Source organism: Sprattus sprattus (assembly GCF_963457725.1).
Source record: "Sprattus sprattus genome assembly, chromosome: 21".
Lineage (NCBI taxonomy): Eukaryota > Metazoa > Chordata > Actinopteri > Clupeiformes > Clupeidae > Sprattus > Sprattus sprattus.
Window position 1 is genome coordinate 17516177 of NC_137919.1, and position 23463 is coordinate 17539639.

Below are 23463 nucleotides of genomic sequence, written 5' to 3' on the forward strand. Positions count from 1 at the left end.
GAGCAGGATTGAAACTCTCCATGGAGTCTTAATTATGTGATGTTACAAGTAAGAAAGAGGATGAGTTGCTGACTGGCATCAGCTGAATTGCATTTTTAATGTGACATGTGAGTGTGTGTGTGTGTGTGTGTGTGTGTGTGTGTGTGTGTGTGTGTGTGTGTGTGTGTGTGTGTGTGTGTGTGTGTGTGTGTGTGTGTGTGTAGGTACCTAGGTTATTTTCAGTAGTTTATCTCAGTGAAGCCAGAATAAGGTTGTCCTTAAGGTGAATAATTGTTTTTCTGATCTAAACAAAAACTAAGACCTCTAGTCAGTTTCCTGCTCTCTCTCTACAGGCTTAATGACAGCGGTATAACAGAAGAAGGCTGTGCTGCTCTGACTTCAGCTCTCAGATCAAACCCCTCACACCTGATAGAGCTGCATCTGAAAGGGAATCAACTAGGAAACTCAGTGATGTCACGTCCGGGCATGATCGCCGCTCCCCTAGAGGGAGACGTCTGTAAGGAACAGTGTAAACTTTCACGTTTCACCGCACCGGGAGTTTCCGGGAGTTTCCGGTTTTGTCCGGGTGTTCTAGTTCCTATTTAAACACGGAGTGTCCCTCCACCGTTACTCCGTCATGAGTTTCCGGGAGTACGGATTCGTGATCGCTCAGATCTTTTCTCTAGGACCTGCGTGAGTAAGCCTCGTAATTATCTCCTTTGTGTTACGTGAGAACTCTACTGGCTTGGGCTAAGCGAGCCGTGTTATTGAATGACTTTGTATTTGTTTGTAACGTCGCTGACGTGAACATTCCTTTCTGTTTGTGGATTCCATTACCGTTGTGTATAATAGCGTGTCATAGTTTATGTCCAGCATTTAGAGCTTGTGAACGTGAACAGGAGTAGCTACTGTGGGGTGAACACTTCCAGCTCTACACTGTGAGACCCACAGTACTACAGACATTTACCCTTCCGTTTCTTTCTCGTGGGATTTACAAGGACTATTCCGTTTCTTTCTCGTGGGATTATATATCAGTGTTCAGACCAGCCCATTACCGTGTTTTTCTCGTGGGAATTATATTGTGTACAATATCACCTGTTCTGTTTTGAGAGTAACATCGCAATTAATAAACTTGTCTGCATCTCAACCTGCATTCTGCGCTTGTGCTTCAGACCTAGCCTGATAGCATGACGGAGTCACACCAGGGCACAGCAGAAATGCAGGAACTTAGAGATGCCATCAACCAGCTGGGAGTTTTGATCAATGCTCATGGTCCTCGGCTGAGTCGTGTCGAAAAGGCAGTGCAGGAGCTGACCACCACTGTGCATGCTTTATGTGCACGGCCTCCGCCGACACCAGCAGCTACACAGCCGAGCCACGGGCCAGGCTCCAGCACTCAGGCTGCTCCCTCAGTTCCTCCTGCCTCTCTTGGTCTCGCCCTCTCTTCCCCACAACCGTTCTCTGGGGGGCCTAATGCCTGTCGCGGCTTTGTGCTTCAGTGCACCGGGGTGTTCCAACATCAAGCACACCTCTTCGCCACAGAAGCGGCGAAGGTGGGCTATATCATCTCCCGTCTCTCGGGCCCAGCCTTGGAGTGGGCCACCGCGGTCTCAGAGCGGCAACTGCCTGAGATGAGCGACAGCCAGCTGTTCCTGCAGCGCTTGAGTCTGATATTTGACACCGAGCAGACTCAGGATCAGGCGGCGCAGCGTATCCTCATTCTCAACCAGGGCAACCGTTCTGTCGCTCAATATGCAGTGGAGTTCCGCACTGTGGCAGTCCGGAGTGGCTGGGAGGATCAAGCACTGCGGCCGGCCTTCTACCGAGGTCTGCAGGCATCCGTGAAGGACGAACTGGTCAACCGGGACTGGGGCCACACGCTGGACGAGCTGATCAGGCTAGCGATCCAGTTGGATGCTCGCGTCCAGGAACGGCGCTTGGACCGCCGTGAGACTCGGACTCCGATGACGGCCTTCCTACCACGGCCGACCGCATCAGGTTCAACAGGGGCACCAACCCTGCCCCCTGCCGAGCCAATGGAGCTCGGCCGCTTTCGCCTGGGCCGTGAGGAACGCAGCCGCCGCCTCCAAAGGGGCCTTTGTATGTACTGCGGAGCCGCAGGGCATCAGCGGCAGCAGTGTCCCGACCTGCAGGGAAAAGAGGACACTCGTCAGGGGGCCCAGGGCCCCTGGTGAGTGGAAGTGCTGAGACTCCTGGGGCCGCCAACCGCCTTTCCATTCCCATTCGCCTCTGTCACATAGGTAAGAGCTCGCCTATAGTTAGCCTTTCAGCCTTGGTGGATTCCGGCGCCGCAGTGAACCTTATGAACATCACCCTGGCGAAACAACTGGGAATCCCAACCACCCCAGTGGCCATTCCACAGCCAGTGCAGGCCTTGGATGGTCGCCCCCTAGGTTCCGGGCAGCTCGACCGGGTAACGGCGCCTCTAATTATGTTCACGCAGGATGGCCACCAAGAAACCATCCACTTTTGGCTCACCACCACTCAGCATGACCCGGTGGTGCTGGGTTACCCCTGGCTAGCGGTCCACGAACCCCAGTTTGCGTGGGCAACGGGTTCTCTACTCCACTGGGGCACCACCTGCACCACGGCAGGCCATCTTCCAACCCACACACCAGCAGCCTCCTCCATCTCCCGCGTCTTCATTCCAGAGCTCCCCTCCAGAACTCCCGTCTCGACCATCCTATCTTCGGTTCGAAGCGAGGGAGACCTTCCTACTGTCAATATCTTGGCTCCGCCGACCCAGACCGATCTCACGCCGGTTCCGACCTGCTACCACGACCTAGAGGCGGTGTTTAGCAAACAAAGGGCTACCACTCTTCCCCCCCATCGACCGTATGACTGTGCGGTCGACCTCCTGCCGGGAACATCTCCCCCTAGAGGGCGTCTTTACCCTCTTTCAGTTCCGGAGACCCAGGCCATGAATGACTATATCCAGGAGGCGCTGCGCTTTGGGCTGATTCGCCCTTCTTCGTCTCCGGCGGCAGCGCCCTTCTTCTTTGTTAGCAAGAAGGACGGTGGTCTGAGACCCTGTATAGACTATCGGGGCCTCAACAATATTACACGAAAAAACAAATACCCACTGCCCCTCATGTCCACCGCCTTCGAACGCCTCCAGGGGGCGACGATGTTCACCAAGTTGGACCTTAGGAACGCTTACCATCTCGTTCGCATCCGACCCGGGGATGAGTGGAAGACCGCCTTCATAACACCCAGCGGTCACTACGAATATTTGGTAATGCCGTTTGGACTGTCAAACAGCCCAGGGGTCTTTCAGGCCCTGATAAACGACGTATTACGGGAGTTCTTGGAGATCTTCGTGTTCGTCTACTTGGACGACATCCTGATTTTCTCCAAGTCTCTGGAAGATCATGTGGGCCACGTTCGAGCAGTTCTAGAAGCTCTCTTACGCAACAACCTGTTCTGCAAAGTGGAGAAGTGTGAGTTCCACTCCTCTTCCACTACCTTCTTAGGGTTTGTCGTCGGTCCCCAGGGCCTCTCCATGGACTCCGATAAGGTCCAGGTCATCCAGGACTGGCCGGTACCTACCACTGTCAAGAAGGTCCAGAGTTTCCTGGGGTTCGCCAACTTTTACCGGCGGTTCATTCGGAACTATAGCACTCTGGCAGCTCCCATCATTTCACTGCTTCGGGGGGGTCCTCGTCGGCTGGTGTGGACTGAGGCTGCGCAGAAGACGTTCGAGGACCTGAAACAGAGGTTCTGTTCTGCGCCCATCCTCACGCTCCCGGACCCGTCCAAGCCCTTTGTACTAGAGGTGGACGCATCAGACTCTGGGGTAGGGGGCATACTCTCCCAGCGTGCAGCAGAGGATGGCAAGCTCCACCCCTGTGCCTTCTTTTCCAGGGCTCTCTCCCCGGCAGAGCGGAATTATGACGTGGGTAACCGAGAACTTCTGGCCATCAAGTTGGCAGTGGAGGAGTGGAGGCACTGGTTAGAGGGGGCAGCTGATCCCTTCTTAATTTACACGGACCATAAGAACCTAGAGTTTATCCGGCAGTCGAAGCGACTCAACCCCCGGCAGGCTCGCTGGGCTTTGTTCTTTAGTCGCTTCAATTATGTGGTGACTTACCGTCCAGGTTCTAAGAATGGGAAAGCCGATGCACTGTCACGACTCCACACATCCGAGACCGAACCAGCAGCTCAAGAACCCATCATCCCTCCCTCAAGGGTCGTGGCTTCGGTACGATGTCTTCTGGAGGAAGAGGTTCGTCAAGCGCAAGTAGCGACCCCGGCTCCAATGGAGACTCCTCAGGGCCTGCTGTTTGTGCCAGCGTCTTGTCGCACAAAAGCCTTAGAGTGGGCTCATTCCTCCCAGTTGGCCGGCCATCCGGGAGTCCGACGAACCCAGGAGTTACTCCGGAGACGGTTCTGGTGGCCTAAGATTCGCCAGGATGTGGCGGAGTATGTGGCAGCCTGCACCGTCTGCATGACTTCGAAACCAGACAACCGCAGACCAGCGGGACTCCTACAACCCCTCCCGATTCCACGGCGCCCTTGGACTCACATTTCCCTGGACTTCATTACCGGGCTTCCACCGTCACAAGGGAACACCACCATCCTTGTGGTCGTAGACCGCTTCTCCAAGGCTGCTCGGTTCATCGCCTTGACCAAACTTCCCACCGCTAAACAGACAGCAGAAGTTCTGGTGAGGGAAATCGTGCGCTATCACGGACCCCCGGAAGACCTGGTAAGCGTCCGGGGCCCTCAGTTCGTGGCCTGTTTCTGGAAGGCTTTCTGGGGTCATCTGGGAGCCTCAGTTAGCCTAACTTCGGGTTACCATCCCCAGTCAAATGGGCAGACAGAGCGGGTGAACCAGGCCCTAGAGATCTACCTCCGGTGTTACACATCCAGAGATCCCACCAAGTGGAGCCAGAATCTTCTGTGGGCCGAGATGGCCCACAATCAGCAGTGGAGTGCAGCCACGGGGACCTCTCCCTTCGAGATCATGTGGGGCTACCCTCCGCACTTGTTTCCGAGCTCTCTGGAGAAGGGGGATGTTCCCGCAGCGCGCAGCTCGGTGACCCACCTCCGCACCCGCTGGCTGCAGGCTCGTCGAGTGTTACTTCAGTCACAGAGATCGATGAAGCAACAGGCAGACCGGCGGCGAAGACCAGGTTCGCCACTCCGGACAGGCCAGCGAGTCTGGCTGTCAACCAAGGGTCTGGCTCTGAAGGGGGAGAATCGGAAGCTAGCTCCGCGTTATATGGGTCCTTTCCGGATCCTCCGGAGGATCTCACAAACGGCCTTCCTGTTAGAACTGCCGCGTTCCTTGCGAATCCACCCAGTGTTCCATCGGTCAACGCTACGCCCAGCCACCACCTCCCCCCTGTGCCCTGACCCACCAGCCCCACCACCGCCCAAGGTCATTGCCGGGGGTCCCACGTACACCGTCCGGCGGCTACTGGACAGGCGCAAGGTGGGGAGATCCACCCAGTACCTGGTGGACTGGGAAGGGTATGGGCCGGAGGAGCGCAGCTGGGTTCCAGCCAAGTTCATTGTGGACAAGGGCCTCATCCGACAGCTACAGGATTCTCTCCCTGGGCCGTCAGGGGTCGGCCGTTGGAGGGGGGGTCCTGTCACGTCCGGGCATGATCGCCGCTCCTCTAGAGGGAGACGTCTGTAAGGAACAGTGTAAACTTTCACGTTTCACCGCACCGGGAGTTTCCGGGAGTTTCCGGTTTTGTCCGGGTGTTCTAGTTCCTATTTAAACACGGAGTGTCCCTCCACCGTTACTCCGTCATGAGTTTCCGGGAGTACGGATTCGTGATCGCTCAGATCTTTTCTCTAGGACCTGCGTGAGTAAGCCTCGTAATTATCTCCTTTGTGTTACGTGAGAACTCTACTGGCTTGGGCTAAGCGAGCCGTGTTATTGAATGACTTTGTATTTGTTTGTAACGTCGCTGACGTGAACATTCCTTTCTGTTTGTGGATTCCATTACCGTTGTGTATAATAGCGTGTCATAGTTTATGTCCAGCATTTAGAGCTTGTGAACGTGAACAGGAGTAGCTACTGTGGGGTGAACACTTCCAGCTCTACACTGTGAGACCCACAGTTCTACAGACATTTACCCTTCCGTTTCTTTCTCGTGGGATTTACAAGGACTATTGCGTTTCTTTCTCGTGGGATTATATATCAGTGTTCAGACCAGCCCATTACCGTGTTTTTCTCGTGGGAATTATATTGTGTACAATATCACCTGTTCTGTTTTGAGAGTAACATCGCAATTAATAAACTTGTCTGCATCTCAACCTGCATTCTGCGCTTGTGCTTCAGACCTAGCCTGATAAGTGAAGAGTCTGTCTGCTCTATTGGAGGATCCAAACTATAAGCTTGAGAAACTGGAGTGAGCAAAACATTTTGTCATAATGGAATATGGAACAGTGAACAGAAATGGATGATAATAGATTGTTTAGAGTGATCGGTGTACAACCCATTAACCCAGACTCAATCCCTGTGGACATTTCATATCGACAAGACAGGAACTATACGTATGTGCATCCAACAGCAAGACAGAAACTATATGTGTATCAAACAGCAAGACAGACACCTCTAGATGCATCGAATAGCAAGACAGATACTATATGTGCATCAAACAGCAGGACAGTTAGGGCGAGACACTACAGGTGAATAGGGTAAAAATCTTAAATAATAGGTATCACCATGAAACTTTCTCAGTTGATTACTCATGTTTAGATTAGAAAAAAATGTATAACAAGTTTTTAGTATTTTGATGTTTGAATATGCAAATTAGGCATTATCTCATTAAATATGCGCTAATTTGCATAATGTTTAAAAGAAAAAATCTGATCATGGGTTAAAGCCAGGTCAAAAATTACTTTTCCCTTTTGTTGGCATATTAGATGGGAAAAAAATGACAGAGGGATTTATGGATATCTACTTTTGTTTTCCTGTAAATCAGAAAAGACTGTCAATAGCCTTAAACAATCGATTTTCGCCATGTTTTTGGGGATATAATTTTATATAATTCAGGCTAGGAATAATATATTTACAAATCCCTCTGTAAATGTCTTCATAATATAGTTGGGTACAAGACTGGAAAGTTTGGTATATATAGGTTGAACTGAAGTGGAGATTTTTTCCTTGGAGTATGACAAAAAACTCATTTTGAGAAAATCGCATTTAAAGATTCCAGGAAGTATCAAGCCATACCACGTGATGCGTCTGAACGAATCACGTTATCAGAAACCACCGCAAACCAATGAAATTGCGTCTTTAGTTTTAAAGCCCCATTTTTGCTAACATCATTGGTTACTGCTGGAAAGGAAATTACCTTATTTGGAGTACATAGCTTTGTGTGGAAGAAACATAGCTTTTCAACCATACCAAACATGTCAGGTATCAGAACGCCGATATACTGCACGTTACGTTAGAATGCTAACTTTCCAGGAAACCATAGGAGAATGATGACGCCGCGAACAGACAAAATGTGAATAAATATACACATTAATGTATAATAAGGATATTTTCTTTATGCTAGTATGAAAGATTACATGTTTAGGGAGTGAACTAGCTCAAAATCTCAAAATTGACCCCTGCTGAAAAAAACGATGTTTTTGCCTGCCGTGTCTCGCCTTAATTTCCTCCAGTAGTCACAGCCAGTGTCTCACCAAAGAAACAGAACAGTGGAGGGTTACAACGTTTTAAAGTTGATATTCTCAATGTAAACATAACCTTTAATATTACTCTAGGGCTATAGCACAGCTGCCTCTGTAACAAGACTTAGGGCCTGATTTACTAATATGCGAGCGCTGCTTAATCTGCATTCGCAAATTAACGCACAGTGTTTTTGCGCATTTGACTTGGTATTTATCAAACTAGATCTGCGCTGGGCAAACTGTGTTTACTCCGCCCTATATAGGGCCTGATTTACTAACATTGCGACCGCTGCTTAAACTGCGTTCGCACATTAACGCAGGTGTTTTTCCGCATTTTCCGTGGTATTTATTTAGGAAGAGAAAATGAAGCTTCCGCGAAGTGGAGATAGATATTGGTTCACGTTCGCTCAATCACTGAACCTGATTCAATGTGTGCGCTGCTATATTGCTGTTCTGCCCGCCATCACCTACAGCAAGATGTTTAAAAGAACACGATTATAAAGAATATGCTATTGGTGGCATTAATGCATAAACTGTCTATTATAACAATATAGATGTGTACATGGCGAGATTAATCATTTCTACCAGGGACATGGGTTCACTACAATATATATGGACGTGGGTGCAATCAATGGTTCATATTACGTTCGGAAAGTTTGCGATTTCAAAAAAAGTCCTGTTTGATGTCTATAATTTCAGCTGTGGCAGTGGGGAAATTTATTGACCAGTGCGCCATAGCAATGCTTCGAGTACCTGTGTGAATATTTGTGAAGGCTGAGATATATCAACTGCTGATACTATAACTGTTTGAAATGATCCGGTGCCAATATTTGCAATGTTTACCAACTGATTGAATGGAATGTGATCTCCGGTTGGAGGGTTAGATATCGTCTCTGATCTGGATCAGTAATTGAAGTATTGCGTGGCTGGTTAACCTGTACCGTCTAATGATTTGTGGTTAATTTAACTGAAAATGTGTTATACGAGTTGAAAAAAATATTTCTGTGCGCTGTCTCTGTCTTCTTTCTTCGCCTTTCTCTTATCACTGCTGCCATATCAACGTTTTCAGACTCAATGAAAATGCGCTTCCTGGTTAAGACGTGCTTTTATGAGGCGGAGAATTAGCGCGCGCGGAGATGTGCGCTTGCCAGGCAGTTTAGTAAATACCCCGCAATACATCATTAGGCGCACTTATCTTCGCTCCTCCCAAATATTTGCGCATGTTTCCACCCACCTTTTTGTGTCCTCCCCGTCAACACCCACAAAGCGTTAATATGCGCTGCGCTCCATTAGTAAATACCGTTATATGTTTACGACCGCTATTTTACGCCAGAAATGGGCGCAATCCTGTTAGTAAATCAGGCCCTTAGTCAACCCTGATATTAGCTTCTATCACCCCAAGCAACCCATGCCATTCTAATTTACTGATTTATCTCCTAAGTGCCTCATATGTAACAGATTATATGTACTAACAACATTAATTACTGTGACACAGAAATGCAGTCTCGTGTCCATAGATAGCTTTGTAGGGACTTCTGGCAGTCCACTTAGTGTTGAGAGACTGACGTCTAGGGGTGCTAGATGAATGTTTATCTGAATCTGGAATATTATCCAAATCCAAGTCACAAGATAGACCTATGGGGTATACAGTAAAACAATTGCTGAGGGCAGGACTAAGAACCATGAACAACAGCGACAAAAAACAGGCCAAGGTCGAAACACAGGAAGCCAAACAGGGCCTAGGCATGCCTAAAATGAAGTAAACAGGAACACACATTTCCAGGATTAACATGAGAACATAGAACTAAAAAACACATTTGGCAGGTCAAGTTCAGTGTGAGCAACTTATTCCTGAAGGTGAAATAGAGCAGCTCAATCCTGCCTGTGAGGCTGGAGATTATCACAGTGATAATAATATTTGTTTTAATTGGCTGATTTGCAAATTTTGTGAATTGGCTGATTCGCCAAAATTGTACAAGCAGACATATCCACTTTCAAATCATCACTCTCCACACATCACATATAATGTTATATCCTGTAGAGCAAATATAGAAATTATATTTGCCCTGCCATATGGACTGTTAGAGAATGTTACATGTTATGCATTACAAATAAATAAATAAACTAGAAAATGCATTTCCTGAAGGAAATACCAGTGCATGAAATGCAAAGGTTAAGAAAGGAAGAAGAAAAGAAAGAAGAGTGAAAGAAGGAAAGAAGAAAGGAAAGAAGAGTGTAAGAAGGAAAGAAGAGTGAAGAAAGGAAAGAAAAGTGGAAGAAGGAAAGAAGAGTGGATGAAGGAAAAAAGAAAGGCAAGAAGAGTGGAAGAAGGAAAGACAAAAGGAAAGAAGAGTGAAGAAAGGAGAGAAGAGTGGAAGAGGGAAAGAAGAAAGGAAAGAAGAGTGAAAGAAGGAAAGAAGAAAAGAAAGAAGAGTGAAGAAAGGAAAGAAGAGTGGAAGAAGGAAAGAAGAAAAGAAAGAAGAGTGAAATAATGAAAGAAGAAAGGAAAGAAGAGTGAAGGAAGGAAAGAAGAGTGGAAGAAGGAAATAAGGAAAGAAAGAAGAGTGAAAGAAGGAAAGAAGAAAGGAAAGAAGAGTGTAAGAAGGAAAGAAGAGTGAAGAAAGGAAAGAAAAGTGGAAGAAGGAAAGAAGAGTGGATGAAGGAAAAAAGAAAGGCAAGAAGAGTGGAAGAAGGAAAGAAAAATGGAAGAAGAAAATAAGAAAGGAAAGAAGAGTGGAAGAAGGAAAGAAGAGTGAACAAGAGTGGCTCTGGATGAAGAGATAAAGAGAGAGTGAAAATATTGAAAAAAGGAGATAAAAATGGAGTGAAGAAGAGAGATTGAGTGTGAGAGAAAGTTGACAGAGAGAAAGATGGAGAGAAAAAAAAATAGAGAATGGATGGTGTCTTAATGTTCCTAGTTACAGTTAAATTGAGAGGGACAGAGAGAGAAGAGGTTCTTTGGATTTGGCACAGGTGTCAGTGAAGCATACTAAGGCAGAAGGCAGTAACTTCTATGTTAAAGCTCAGTGGTATGATAACAATGGAATAATGACCCTATTAATTAATCAGTAGTAATACTATTTCATTTATCACAATTACCAATACAATTATTATCACACACACACACACACACACACACACACACACACACACCATTGAATTATCACATTAAGCACATAAAACAATGAACTTGAATTGTCACATGAAACACATAAAACATCTATGTCAGTCCATTGGGGTGTGTGTGTGTGTGTGTGTGTGAGAGAGAGAGAGAGAGAGAGAGAGAACGATAGAGAATGAGGCCCATTTTCCCCCTCCACATGCCCCCGCTCGCCAAGCGAAGTTACCCGATTTAGATGCACCTTTTTCGGACTAGCCACAGGCACTGGGTGGGGGAATAGCCCGATAGCTTAGCATATCTGCCATGCAATTTTAATGGTAATGCTACCTAGCTTGGTATGCTAACTGTCGGTAGCCTATACATCGTGAAATCAACCAAAATACTGATGTCACTGGCTTTAATTTGATAATGGCATGTAAGTAGTACTTTTAATATCAGTACATTTGTTTAATTACTGCTGATATTTTACAAATACGTCAAAAACTCATTTTTGACCAAACTTGAAGTTACGGTCTTTTGCCTTAGCACGGCAGAGTAAAGCACAGGTGCAAGCCAGTTTAAAGACCCTATTATGATGTCATAATGGCCCAATGTAAGTCAATGGGAGAAATTTATATTCGTTTTTCTTTAATATCTTAAAAAGTATAAAGTTTAGAAAAGTGAAAAATACATAGCATAAGTGTCGTTTACAAGACCTACGCGACAAAGTTTGAATGAAGTTTCTACGTTAAGTGGTTCGGGCTGAATTAATCGCAGAAAAAGGTAACAAGAATAAGAAGAAGAAGAAGAAGGAGAAGAAGAAGAAGAAGAAGAAGCCTAGGAATAACAATACAGGGCATTTCATGCACTGTAATAACATGCTCTCACTCTCAATTAAAACTAAAACACAAACACACACCTACAAACGCACACCACTCAGACAATCGCAATAAAAGTTATTAAAAAGCACATGATTGTAAAGCAACAAATGTTGAAATGTTGTTTTTGTTTTCTTCACTTCCAGATTGGATTCTATTGCACGAAAAACAGTAACCAGTGCTGTCTCGAGTTTCATGACTAGTTTGATCCCAGGAAAGCGAAAGTCTGACCCCTCAGCACAGCAGGGAGAGGCAGATAGTGGCAGTGCACGTGACCAGGAAGAGGAAGAGAGGAACACTACCAGTGGTGTCTCTACATCAGGGGCAGATGGTGGCAGTGCACGTCACCAGGAAGAGCAAGACAGTGAGACTACCAGTGGTGTCTGTACATCAGGGGCAGATGGTGGCAGTGCAGGCCATTGACCATTTAACAGAAGAAAACGGTAGTGCTGTCTGATACATTCCTAACAGCTTCCTGTACAGATAAAGGATCCTAGTATTATTATACCACCTACTACAAATGTGTAGATTGTAAACATTGCTGACTCTGCTTCTGAATGATTCTCTGATGATTCAACTGTCATATTTTTAGACATTTGTGATCCTGTTATCTGTTGTTGATGTTTAACCTCCTATTATGTTTGGGGTCAATTAGGTGTTGTTTGGGGTCAATTTGACCCCAGGCTGTGTATTGTATAAAATATATAAGAAATCTCAACTTTTTTCATGACATTGTTACTATCCTTGATAACAGAAATAGTTTTTTATTCCAAATGTTATAGATAACAACAATATCGTCGGCTTCCTGATGAAACCTGCTATCCACCATTTTGGCCAAAATGAGATTAAACATCAGACTGGACCAAAATCGGATGGGGCATATCCTGATAAAACCTGCAATGTCAATCTTAATTTTGTGGGGTAGCAACGACACAATAAAGAAAAATGCTTAATCCTTTCTTCTGATATATGCTGTGATGAAAACTGCTATATCCCAATTGGGTCAAAGGTGTAACCAACATTTAACCAAAGTTGTCGCATTGAAGCCTGTCATGTTATAAAGAGTTATAAAAAGTGATCTGATTGGGTCATACTGAAGTTATGATGAGATCTGGCATTTTACAAGCCCTTAAAAAACCTGCTATATCCACAAAATATATGTATATATACAGAATAAAAACCTGCTATCTCCCCTAACTCTGTCCCAAAATGCAACATTTTGATAAAAGTTGCATTTGTTGATTAAATCCAGCACACATCTCTAAATGAAATACAATATTGAGGGCACAAGTCAAATTTCTCCATTGCCTAAGATTGCCTCCATTGACTCTCTATTAAATCAGTTTTTTGGCTTTCCTGAAAAAAGGTATAAATGCACATAGCAGGTTTCATCAGGAAGCCAACGATATGTACTTAGAAATATTATGAAGCCAAAAATACACCAGAAGGATATCACTTTCCAATTTAAGGTCAATCAGTGTGATTTTATGGTGATCTGCATATTTCTCCACAGTCGCGTAACATGCATTTTGGATGTACAAGGGAGGTGGGTGGGGGTATTATTTTATTTTTAAGGGCTATTTTGGTAGTCAACAAACAAACCTACACATAAGTACCTGACACATAAATTTGGGTAAAAAAAAATATATTATAATATTTTTTTGGGAGGTTTACATTGCTGGGGTCACATTGACCCCACGGATAATAGATGTGAGTACAATTTGAACATAATAGGAGGGTTAAAGAGCCCAAAGAAACCTCAGTATTCAGTGGGAAAGCTATAGTCTCATAACCCTGAGCAACATGCTTCCCCAATATTCAGAAGATATTTTAAATGCCATGTTTGTACTGAAATTAGCCAAATTATCATATCACTGTTTCTATAAGTACCCATACCTTGTGGGACTATTTGAGATAGATACAGCAACAACATGGGCACTCGGCAAGTTACATTCATTTACATAATAAAATATGCAAACTGGGGACTGTGTGTGTGTGTTTACGTGTGTGTGTGTGCGTGTGCGTGTGAGTGTGAGAGACAGAGAGAGATATTTTAAGAGGTAGACCAACAGGATCAATTATGAATAATACAAAGAGGGTGAGGGATGAAATGAAACAGGAGAGAGAACGATCAGATTCTTGTTGCTGTATGACAGAAGTAGATAATTGGGTGTGTAAACTGTAACCTATATACAATTGAGGCAAGTGAGGGGGCTGTTATCACTAACTGTCATGACATAATGAAGAAGACTTCAAGACGGGTATTGTAGCTCTGAGATAGATGCGTTGCTACCACAAGTCCACCGATCTGCTGATTCACAAGCTGCCTTTCCAGCGCTCAGGACTTCAAGACTGATCTGTGCTTCCAGAGCTCTGTGGTCATGGCACTTCAGGAGGCCAGCGAGGCTTACTTAGTTGGTCTGTTCCAGGACACTGCTCCACCCAGGCCTAGAGAGTCACCATCAGGCCCACTGCCTGCTCTGCCTCTGCTTCTCTCAGATCTTCTTGTTTCGTGTGCTCATTCAGTTCATGTAGTCTTAGTCTGTTCTGACCGCTTCTGTGTCAAAGTTTCTACCTGTTTGTGTTTTCCCCTGTTTGCCTTACCTGCTTGTTTGTTCTCTGGACCACTTCAGTTTTTTGTACTTCCTCTTTTTGTTTATTTTACTCTTCCTTTAATAGTGAGTCCCTTTCTGGCTGTGCCCTACGTCTGTCTGCTGTTTCATGTGTGTCCTCTTCCCCCAGCAGTCCTGACAGGAACAGGGGCACAGATCGGCACAAAAGACCTCCAGAAGGTTCAGGACACTGCAACCTATATGGCTGGTGGCAATGATGCAGGAGACACCAGGGCCATAAGCAGCAAAACTGTGGGTCCTCTAGTAGGGGGCAAAAAGTCTGCTTGTCTCTCTAGCTTTCATAACATGGAACGAAACCTCATTGTTGTAAACCACTTCTCACAACCTTTCAAAACTGGTTTTGGTTTATAGAGACGTTTACATTGGTAAAAATTACGCTAGACATCACTGAGAGCTACAGAAAAATGATTTACATTTCAGTGGATACCACAACATCCCTATGTAGAGCATTTTTTCTACAGATCTCAATGGCCAAATGTACTTTCTATTATTAATTCCTTAATTTACCATGCGTTTTGAAGGGAGTGATGCCTTACCGCATCTTGTTTTTAATAGCGCATAAAATATTTACAATAGTGCAAGTAACAGTGATCTCAGGTCAAGAATCACAAGATAAAGGGATTCAGAGGAAGGGGGTCGGGAACACAGCACAGGGTGTGTGAGTAGAAGAAGGGTGTTCTAGTGGACTCTACCACTCCTTGTAGCTGTCTCTACTAAATAATGGCTCGACGACTGATGCTAAAAGAAACTTTGCTTTTATTTAACTTTATGAAACACCTTAGTCCACTTTTAACACCGTAAGAGCTTAACATCTCCTCAGTACAGCAGCATCCTTAAACCTTATACAATGAATTGAACTTCCAGTGACCTTTTCCGCGGGCAACCCTTTCACCTCAAAACATCCTGGTCACGTATATACAAAATAAAAGTCTTTAGTCCAACAAAACAAAATTCTTTGCACCACACTTAACATAAAAAAATGATAAATCCCACACTAAATAAAGAGGGTTATCTACACTTCTTGTTTAGTCTCCAAAGTCCAAATTGTAGATGGACAGAGTTTGCAGATGGAAAGGGTTCTGGGAGAGGGGTTCTAAAGTCCAAATTGTAGATGGACAGGGTTCTAGTGGAACTTTCCTTCAGGTCCTTGTTGGGTTTGTAGATGGACAGGGTTCTGGTGTAGGGGTTCTACTGGTCCTTGTTGGGTTTGTAGATGGACTGGGTTCTGGCGTAGGGGTTCTACTGGTCCTTGTCGGGTTTGTAGATGGACAGGGTTCTGGCAGAGGGGTCAGTGGCTTTGATCCAGCGGGGCATCCAGTAGTGGGTGTAGGGGGGGGTTGAAGGGGAATTTCTTTGAAGCCATCTCTAGATCTAAGTCATTCACCTGTGTGTGTGTGTGAGAGAGACAAAGAGAGAGAGAGAGAGAGAGAGAGAGAGAGACAAAGAGAAAGAGAGAGAGAGAGAGAGAGAGAGAGAGAGAGAGAGAGAGAGAGGTGGACGGAAAGGGAGAGATTGTTTCACCTCTGACTCAATGTGCTCCTGGTTTATCAGGACTCACACATGAGGACGTGTGAGCAGACTCAAGGCACCCAGCGCAATTGACATCGTCACCGACTCATGTATCATTCCTATCTTGCACCCGGCGCACAGCAGGATTTTCCCTCCAGAGGCGCGCGTCGAAATGAACTTGCGCCGACATGGGTGGGGCGGAAAAGAGAAGGCGTTTCTCAGCCGCAAGTCTTCCCTTGTGGTATCTTGCAGTTTCAAAACGACAGTGCGCCGTAGACCAGAAAAAAGCTAGTCTAATGTCAGAGGCGCATTGTGTGGAGTCTGTGGCGCGTATTCAGACGCTATTTTAAAAGTGCGTGCTTGGCCGCACAGTATAGGACCTATAGGCTACACTTTACTTCTGTCGTCTACATGAGAGATTTACACAAAGTTTGTGATTTATTGTATGGCTTTGTTGCATTTATTTCATGCCAGTATTATTATAAATCTTGTAAACTCATCTCTGTGTATGTGGACTTTATTTATGTACCTTGGGTTTGGTCAGCTGGTGCACTGGGTTGGGTGCCGATTTCTATGCCCCCAAATCCCTGCACGCTCTCAGGCGTGAGGGTAGACGTGGCGATGTCCTCTACTGCCGTCAGGTCCTGGGTCGAGGCAGATCCACCTCCCGTGACGCCACGAGAACGGGTGTTACCTGCCAGCTTGGATTTCCCACGTCTCCAGATGTCATTATAGCGTTTTGGCATTGTGTTGCCGTTTTCAGGTGTTCCGTAGCAAAAACAATCACGGCAATATCTTCCCATGCTTGCTTGACTTTGCTAACTTTTGGAGGGTTTCTCGCATCCCCATATATATTTATCTCCCGGCTTTTTACAAAGCCATACAATAAATAAAATGTCACGCAGCTTCAATTAACCTGAATCATTTGGGTCAATGTGTACGCTACATGTATGCCTATTTTTTAAATATTGTGGATATGGATATCACAATGATTTCCTCATGTGGTAAATACTTTAATTTCCTTGTAATTATATATGGCTTGCCAAAAAATTGGTGTAAATCTCACGTCGGTATCCTCGGCTGTGAACTTTTCCGGTCTTCCTCCAGGTAATTCCGCCATTATAATAACAAGCCGCTATGGAATAGTCGCTCCTCGCTCTTAAAGGGAATTTGAGATGACGCTCTGATTGGTTTATTGCATATTACGCCCAAACCACACCTATGGTTGCGTTTCTGATCGTCTAAATAGGGCCCAATGTGCTCCTGAAGGCCGGTGTACCAGGACTTCTTCACAGATGTGATGCCGTCGCTGAAGGCCTCCTTGCGTCTCCACAGAATATCGTCTGGGATGAGGTTTTCACCCGCAAAGGCACTACGCAGCAGAAACTTCTCCACACCATCCTTGGGACACAGACACCCACACATTGATAAAACACATACACACACACACACACACTCACTCAAAGAAAACACTTGTAATCTCTAAAGGTTAAGACAGGTAAAACTCACCTTGCGAACTCTCATATCAGGTAAGGACAGGTAGTAGGCAGTGAATCTGTGGTCCAGGAAAGGCACTGTGAGCTCCAGCCTATGAGATTACCACAGTGGGGAGAGAAGGAATGAGAACGGGGTCGATACATGCCATTATTTTATTCATTACACAGAAAGGTGTGCATGAGTGAATTCATGGTGTGTGTTGTGTGTGTACACCATTCTGAGCATTAAGTGTGTGGGTCTTCTGTGAGTAGGTGGCTGTGCTGTACATTGTATGTGTGTATGTATGCGTGAGTATGAGTGAGTGTGTGTGTGTGTGTGTTGTCACGACCCAGCCTGGTCTGCCCCGCCCCCTGCTATCAGTGCTCTCTTTTGTCCACAGCTGAGTAGCAGAGTCTGCGCAGGTGTGAGGAATGAGAATTTAATGAGCTGCACCATAAGAAGGCTTTGGTGCAGAGTGCAGGAGGCTCCCTCTCCTCGACTTGTCGTTTATGTTTGTTTGTTGGACATGTGTACACTACTGAGACACCCGCTAGCACCACACTTTTATTTCAGAAAATAACACTGACTTTTTAATTATACTTTAATAAATGTCATTGTTTTTGTACAACTTTTTGTGTCGAACTCCCGTTCATGTTGCATGCAAAGAGCCAGCATGTGACAGTGTATGTGTGTATGAGTGAGTGTGTGTGTGTGTGTGTGTATGTATGCGTGAGTATAAGTGAGTGTGTGTGTATATGTATGCGTGAGTATGAGTGAGTGTCTGTGTGTTCCTCTTACCCATGAGCAGCAGTGGTGCAGTCTGCCCTCAGCACATCAAACAAGTAGAGCTCCTTCATCAGACGAACACTTTCTTCAGCTGCTGCTTTAGGAGAGGGAGCCTGGAGAACACACACACACACACACACAAACATTACACCAAAAAACTTGTAGATGTATGTATAAGTGTCTGGCAGCGTTTATGTGAGTCTCCTTTGTACCTTGTGGAAGTATATGTACGCCTGAGTGAATTCATCTGCCCCCTCCCCGGAAAAGATGACCACACTGTCTGTCTTCTCACGGATGAACTTGGACACCAGGTACATGCCTGCGCACACACACACACACACACACAGCAGATGAGGCATTCGTCTTTAATCTTTAAGCGCTCTAGATCTGAAATGGTCGGGGCTGTCAGTGAAAGCTAGCCAATAAAGAAATAAGGCAGGAAACACAGTGAATCTTATCAGATGATTTCTGATTCTTTGGCCAGGGGGTCATAAAGTCAGGTGATCAGAGGACCCCTCTCTGATGTAACTTTCCTTTGGAGGTGCAGATGGTTACGTGTGTATCGGACCTTCAGAGGAGTGGATGGTGATGCTGATGATGTGTGTATCGTACCAATGGAGGAATGGTTGGTGGTGATGTGTGTATCGTACCTATGGTGGAGTGGATGGTGATGTGTGTATCGTACTGATGGAGGAGTGGATGGTGATGCTGATGATGTGTGTATCGTACCTATGGAGGAGTGGATGGTGGTGATGATGATGTGTGTATCGTACCTATGGAGGAGTGGATGGTGGTGATGATGTGTGTATCGTACCTATGGTGGAGTGGATGGTGGTGATGATGTGTGTATCGTACCTATGGAGGAGTGGATGGTGGTGATAATGATGTGTGTATCGTACCTATGGAGGAGTGGATGGTGATGATGATGTGTGTATCGTACCTATGGAGGAGTGGATGGTGGTGATGATGTGTGTATCGTACCTATGGAGGAGTGGATAGTGATGATGTGTTGAAATTACATATTTAATTCTGATAAGTTGCCTAACCAGCCAAGCCTATCATGTTAAAATGTTTACAATGTATCTAGGCTTAGTGTGTGTGTGTGTGTGTGTGTGTGTGTGTGTGTGTGTGTGTGTGTGTGTGTGTGTGTGTGTGTTTGTGTGCTTGCGTATTTCCCCTGGATATCCTCAAAACTGCATTACAGTGGTTTGCTGTGAGCGTGCGCATTAGGCACTAGGGAGTGGGCTGCTGGGCTCATTCAGCGACAACATTTCTACTGATTCAGATTCAAAGGACTCCAAAGATCCGGATCTTTTTAGTGATTCACTCAAAGGATTGTGAATCTTCTAAGTGAATCGAAATTCCCATCACTAGTAAAGAAGAACCCAGAGATAAAGAAGTCATCACGCCCACTTCAAAACATTTTTTCCAAACAAACTCGGGAACCAATAATATGCTTATTGAATGTGCTAGAAAATTAACCCATGAAGAGAGGGATATTCAGGGAAGCATATTTAACCATGTTACACGAGGGAATGACAAAAGGTTTTTGAAATCGACCAGTCCAGTCGCGATGATATAAGAAACCCTGTCATTGGCTGTGGGCGCAATGAAATGCACCCAAAGATCGAACTGTCATCCGCCAATGAGATGCTGTCCTTGCTCAAATGTTTCTGCCCATTTTTCTGGCTCCCATAGACTTGCACTTGGCCGGCGCCCACCCTGGGAGGAGCGGCTTCTCTCAGTGATAACGAATGGCAATATATTATATTTGGTCACATTTAAGTGGTTGTTGACAGGGGCTTACGTTCACCTGCACACATTTAACATGTTAAAACAGTATTTTTTTTTGAATTATTTGATTTATAAGGTTTTTTGACATTTCATTTTTTTTTTCATCCCAAAATTGTAGGAGGGGCGGTGCCCCAGCGCCCTGTATTGACGCACCGCCACTGGTTGTAGATTTCGCCGTTGTAGCAGAGCCACAAGAACAGATCTTGTTGATCCGCAGCGGCTGCATGCCGTACAGCTGGTCCACGATAGCCAGCCGGTGGAAGCCGAAGCAGCAGTTGGTGTAGCCGTTGACATTCTCGAAGCGGAACGCGTCCGGCCCGCGGTGCGCTATCTTCATGGCACTGGTGCACTGGACCGAAAGGCATTCATCGCTGCCAAATAGCGCCATATGCCGCACATCTTGTAAACTGTGGAGGGTTAAGATAGTTCAGATTACATACTGTGTGTTTTATTTCTGATAATTTTGTGAATAAATGCTTTGATTGTATACATTAGTTGCTATGCAGACCTTCAACCTTTACTCACTATTAATAAGGTAACTTTGGTTGTAGTTATTAATTAAATGATTAATCAAAGTTTTGCCCCCACGACAGCTGCTACATCTGGGCCAGGTCCAAAGTCGACCACCAAGGGCGTCATCTTGGACATTCGTAAAAACGGAACAAAACAAAATCACCCATAATTCGGGATGTCAAATACCACAACAAAAGAATGCTAGAATCTCTGAAGCACATTCAAAGTTAACAGCAGTCTTTGTGTTCACAATGACTCAATTTCCTAAGCTAAGGGAGAACTGAAGTTCACAGAGGGACATGAGAGGCAGTTCTCACTCACTCAGACAGGTGTCGGTGTGTGCGGGACTGCTCAGCACAGTAGGACTGGGAAATACAGAAGGTGTCCCCTAGCCAGTGGTGGAATGTGACGAAGTATTTCTACCTTGTTACTGTACTTAAGTACATTTGTGCGTATCTGTACTTTACTTAAGTAAAAATAAAAGTGCATACTTTTTACTTTTACGCCGTAAAATTTTGGAGCTATTATCTATACTTTTACTCCGCTACATTTCTACAATATATGTTGTTACTCGTTACATTTTATTAACACAGTTTCACCAAAATGTTGCCTACACAAAAACATGGAAACTTTGCTGTTGGAAGTTTAAACCAATCAGGTGTCTCTATCAGCTCCAATGACAGCAGCGCAAGCGGTAGACTTGTCATTTGTCTAAAGATTCCACAGACAGCCTGACAAACGATCTAATCATTCAACATGGATCCAGACGTAGCCTCGACTGAGCCCTCTGATATGAGCCACCCTTGGCTTATTAACCAGACATTTTCAAGTTCAGAGGACCCAAGAATGACCCGTGGAGGTTTCAGTGCGTTTCCTGTCTACCTCAAAAAAGGAGTTGCTAGCCTATTGTAAATGTCTATGACTTTTGGATATCGTATGCGGATACTGACATGATTTTGTACTGTTATCTAGCAAAATACATGTTGACATACAGCAATAGCATCAAAAGAACACGATTGTACCTTGATTATTTATTTAAGGTAGTGGTAAGATAAAGCTGGTAGTTTGGCATTGTCAAGCTTACGTGCCTGGCATGCAAACTTAATGCCTAGTCTTGGGTTGCTCAATATGTTTTTTTCATTTTCTGCAATCAATAGAGCATACAACTCTGCATTGACAAGTTTAACAACTCCATTTGCTTTTCATGTTTCATATTTCCATTTTTTACACGTTTACAATTGAATAAAAGATTAAAAGATATAACATTGTGTCTTTATTGGTTTGGCTTAATGATATTAACTTTGCAAATAATCCCAGGTAGATAACTTGTCATCTGCAGAATTGTAAGATAGAGTGTGAACAGTATTACAGACAGTAGGGCCAATAAGTACACCAACCTTTCCAATTAACAAATGTTGTTGCTTATAATAACTACTAGTAGTGACATCTGTAGAGGCATTTATTACCAGTAGCTATTTCTTTATCAAAATGGCACAGCCTAGACATTGACAGACAACCCATTGCGTGAGTAGTTTTACTTTTTAAGTAAATTTAAAAGTAAGTACTTTTTACTTTTTACTTAAGTAGGATTGTTGATGTAGTACTTTTACTTTAACTATTATTTTCCTGGGTACTTGTACTTTTACTTAAGTACTAAACTTCAGAACTTCCTCCACCACTGCCCCTAGCGCAGGGATGCAGTTCTCCAGATAGAGCTAGAGGTCTGGGTCAGGAACACTTACTCCCCGAAGTAGTTCAGGCTGAAGAGTGTCGAGCCGCCCTCTAATTGGGTCTGCACCAGAGTAGGAGGAGAGAAGCAGCAGGTCATATGCTTACTACTCAAAAGCCCCATTAATAACTTAAGAGTGTTGGCTTTTCTAGGACACTACTGGTAGAGAAAAACGTCTTCAGAAGGTGTGCATGCTCAACCGTCTCTTTTATTGCTCGCAACATTGGATAACCATGGGTTCAACCCTGATCTCACAGCTAGAAGAGCTTGGCTGATGTTAAGTCATGTTGGGGCATTGTACTGGTTTTCCAGGTGGAGATTTAGACTGAAATCAGGAAAAAGAGATGGACTTGCCTTACAGTATCCACGGCTGGTCCACATGAATGCACATACCTGACAACAAGAGTTTACTAACTGAACTACACAGAACAATGAACATATACAGCATACACCTGGCGGCCAGCACCATTTTTACACACAGGGGGGTAGACACAAACACTAAACAATACACAATGACAAGACAGACCCCGAGACACAAACATAGCATTTCTTCATAATTATAAATCAAAGAATTCACTTTGTAATAAATAATGTCTCAAAAGGATGTAAACCTAACCACCTTGTCCAGGTGGTCTGGCCCAGAACATCTTTCAGTTCCCCTCCTGCCAATATAAACATTAGCAGTTTCAATGAGGTAGATCCAATTGATCTCAGTGGTGTGTGTGTGTGTGTGCGTGTGTGTGCAAACCATGTCTGTTGGGTGCACTAGTGGTTAAAACAGTGGGAAGATGTGTGTAGTTAATGCCTGTAGTTAATATCTGTTGCAACACTTCCGTTGGCCTGAAGTTCAGTTAAAGACGACTGATGATGATTATCATACAGAACAGCAAAAGGTTGCCAGACCTGTTTGCGTTTGAAGCATAGCTCATTTACATTAAAATGCCTAGGAGGTGTCTTAAACAGTATGGCTAGAGTTGGAGATGCTTGTTGTTCAGATCTGCCCTGCTGAACCCTGGGTACGTTCGATGTGCTTCGTTACTGCACTTTATTTGAATGAAGATTGTGCACTTTACTGGAATAAAGATTACGCACTATACTGGAATAAAGATTAGGCACTATACTGGAATAAAGACAGATTGCTTCATCAACCACAAAAGTAACTGCCTTAGACAGATAGCAGAAACTTCCTTTTTTCTTACACAGACCTCACATTTCTGCTTAGCATCAGCTTGCCTAATTTTTGAGCCTGTTGACAAGAGCAAAAAGCAAACGATTAGAATAAAAATCGGTATAATCTGACGGGCCAAAAAAAAATGCTGGTGGCCTGCCTGTTGCCAACCCATGCTCTACACTCTACTCACTTGCAATAGCACCCTAAATATATGGAAAATGATATAGGTATTATTA

At 44.8% G+C, this 23463-nt stretch overlaps 1 pseudogene across 1 annotated transcript; it reads right to left on the bottom strand.

The window, feature by feature from the left end:
* Positions 1-15488: 15488 nt before the first annotated feature.
* LOC308382140 (asparagine synthetase [glutamine-hydrolyzing]-like) lies at positions 15489-20213 on the bottom strand (annotated as a pseudogene). Its single transcript has 7 exons — positions 19968-20213; positions 18961-19001; positions 18233-18339; positions 18033-18133; positions 17268-17346; positions 16978-17159; positions 15489-15600 (listed from the first exon to the last, which is right to left on the bottom strand). The product of its transcript is annotated as an asparagine synthetase [glutamine-hydrolyzing]-like (transcript).
* Between the last annotated feature and the right edge of the window lie 3250 nt (positions 20214-23463).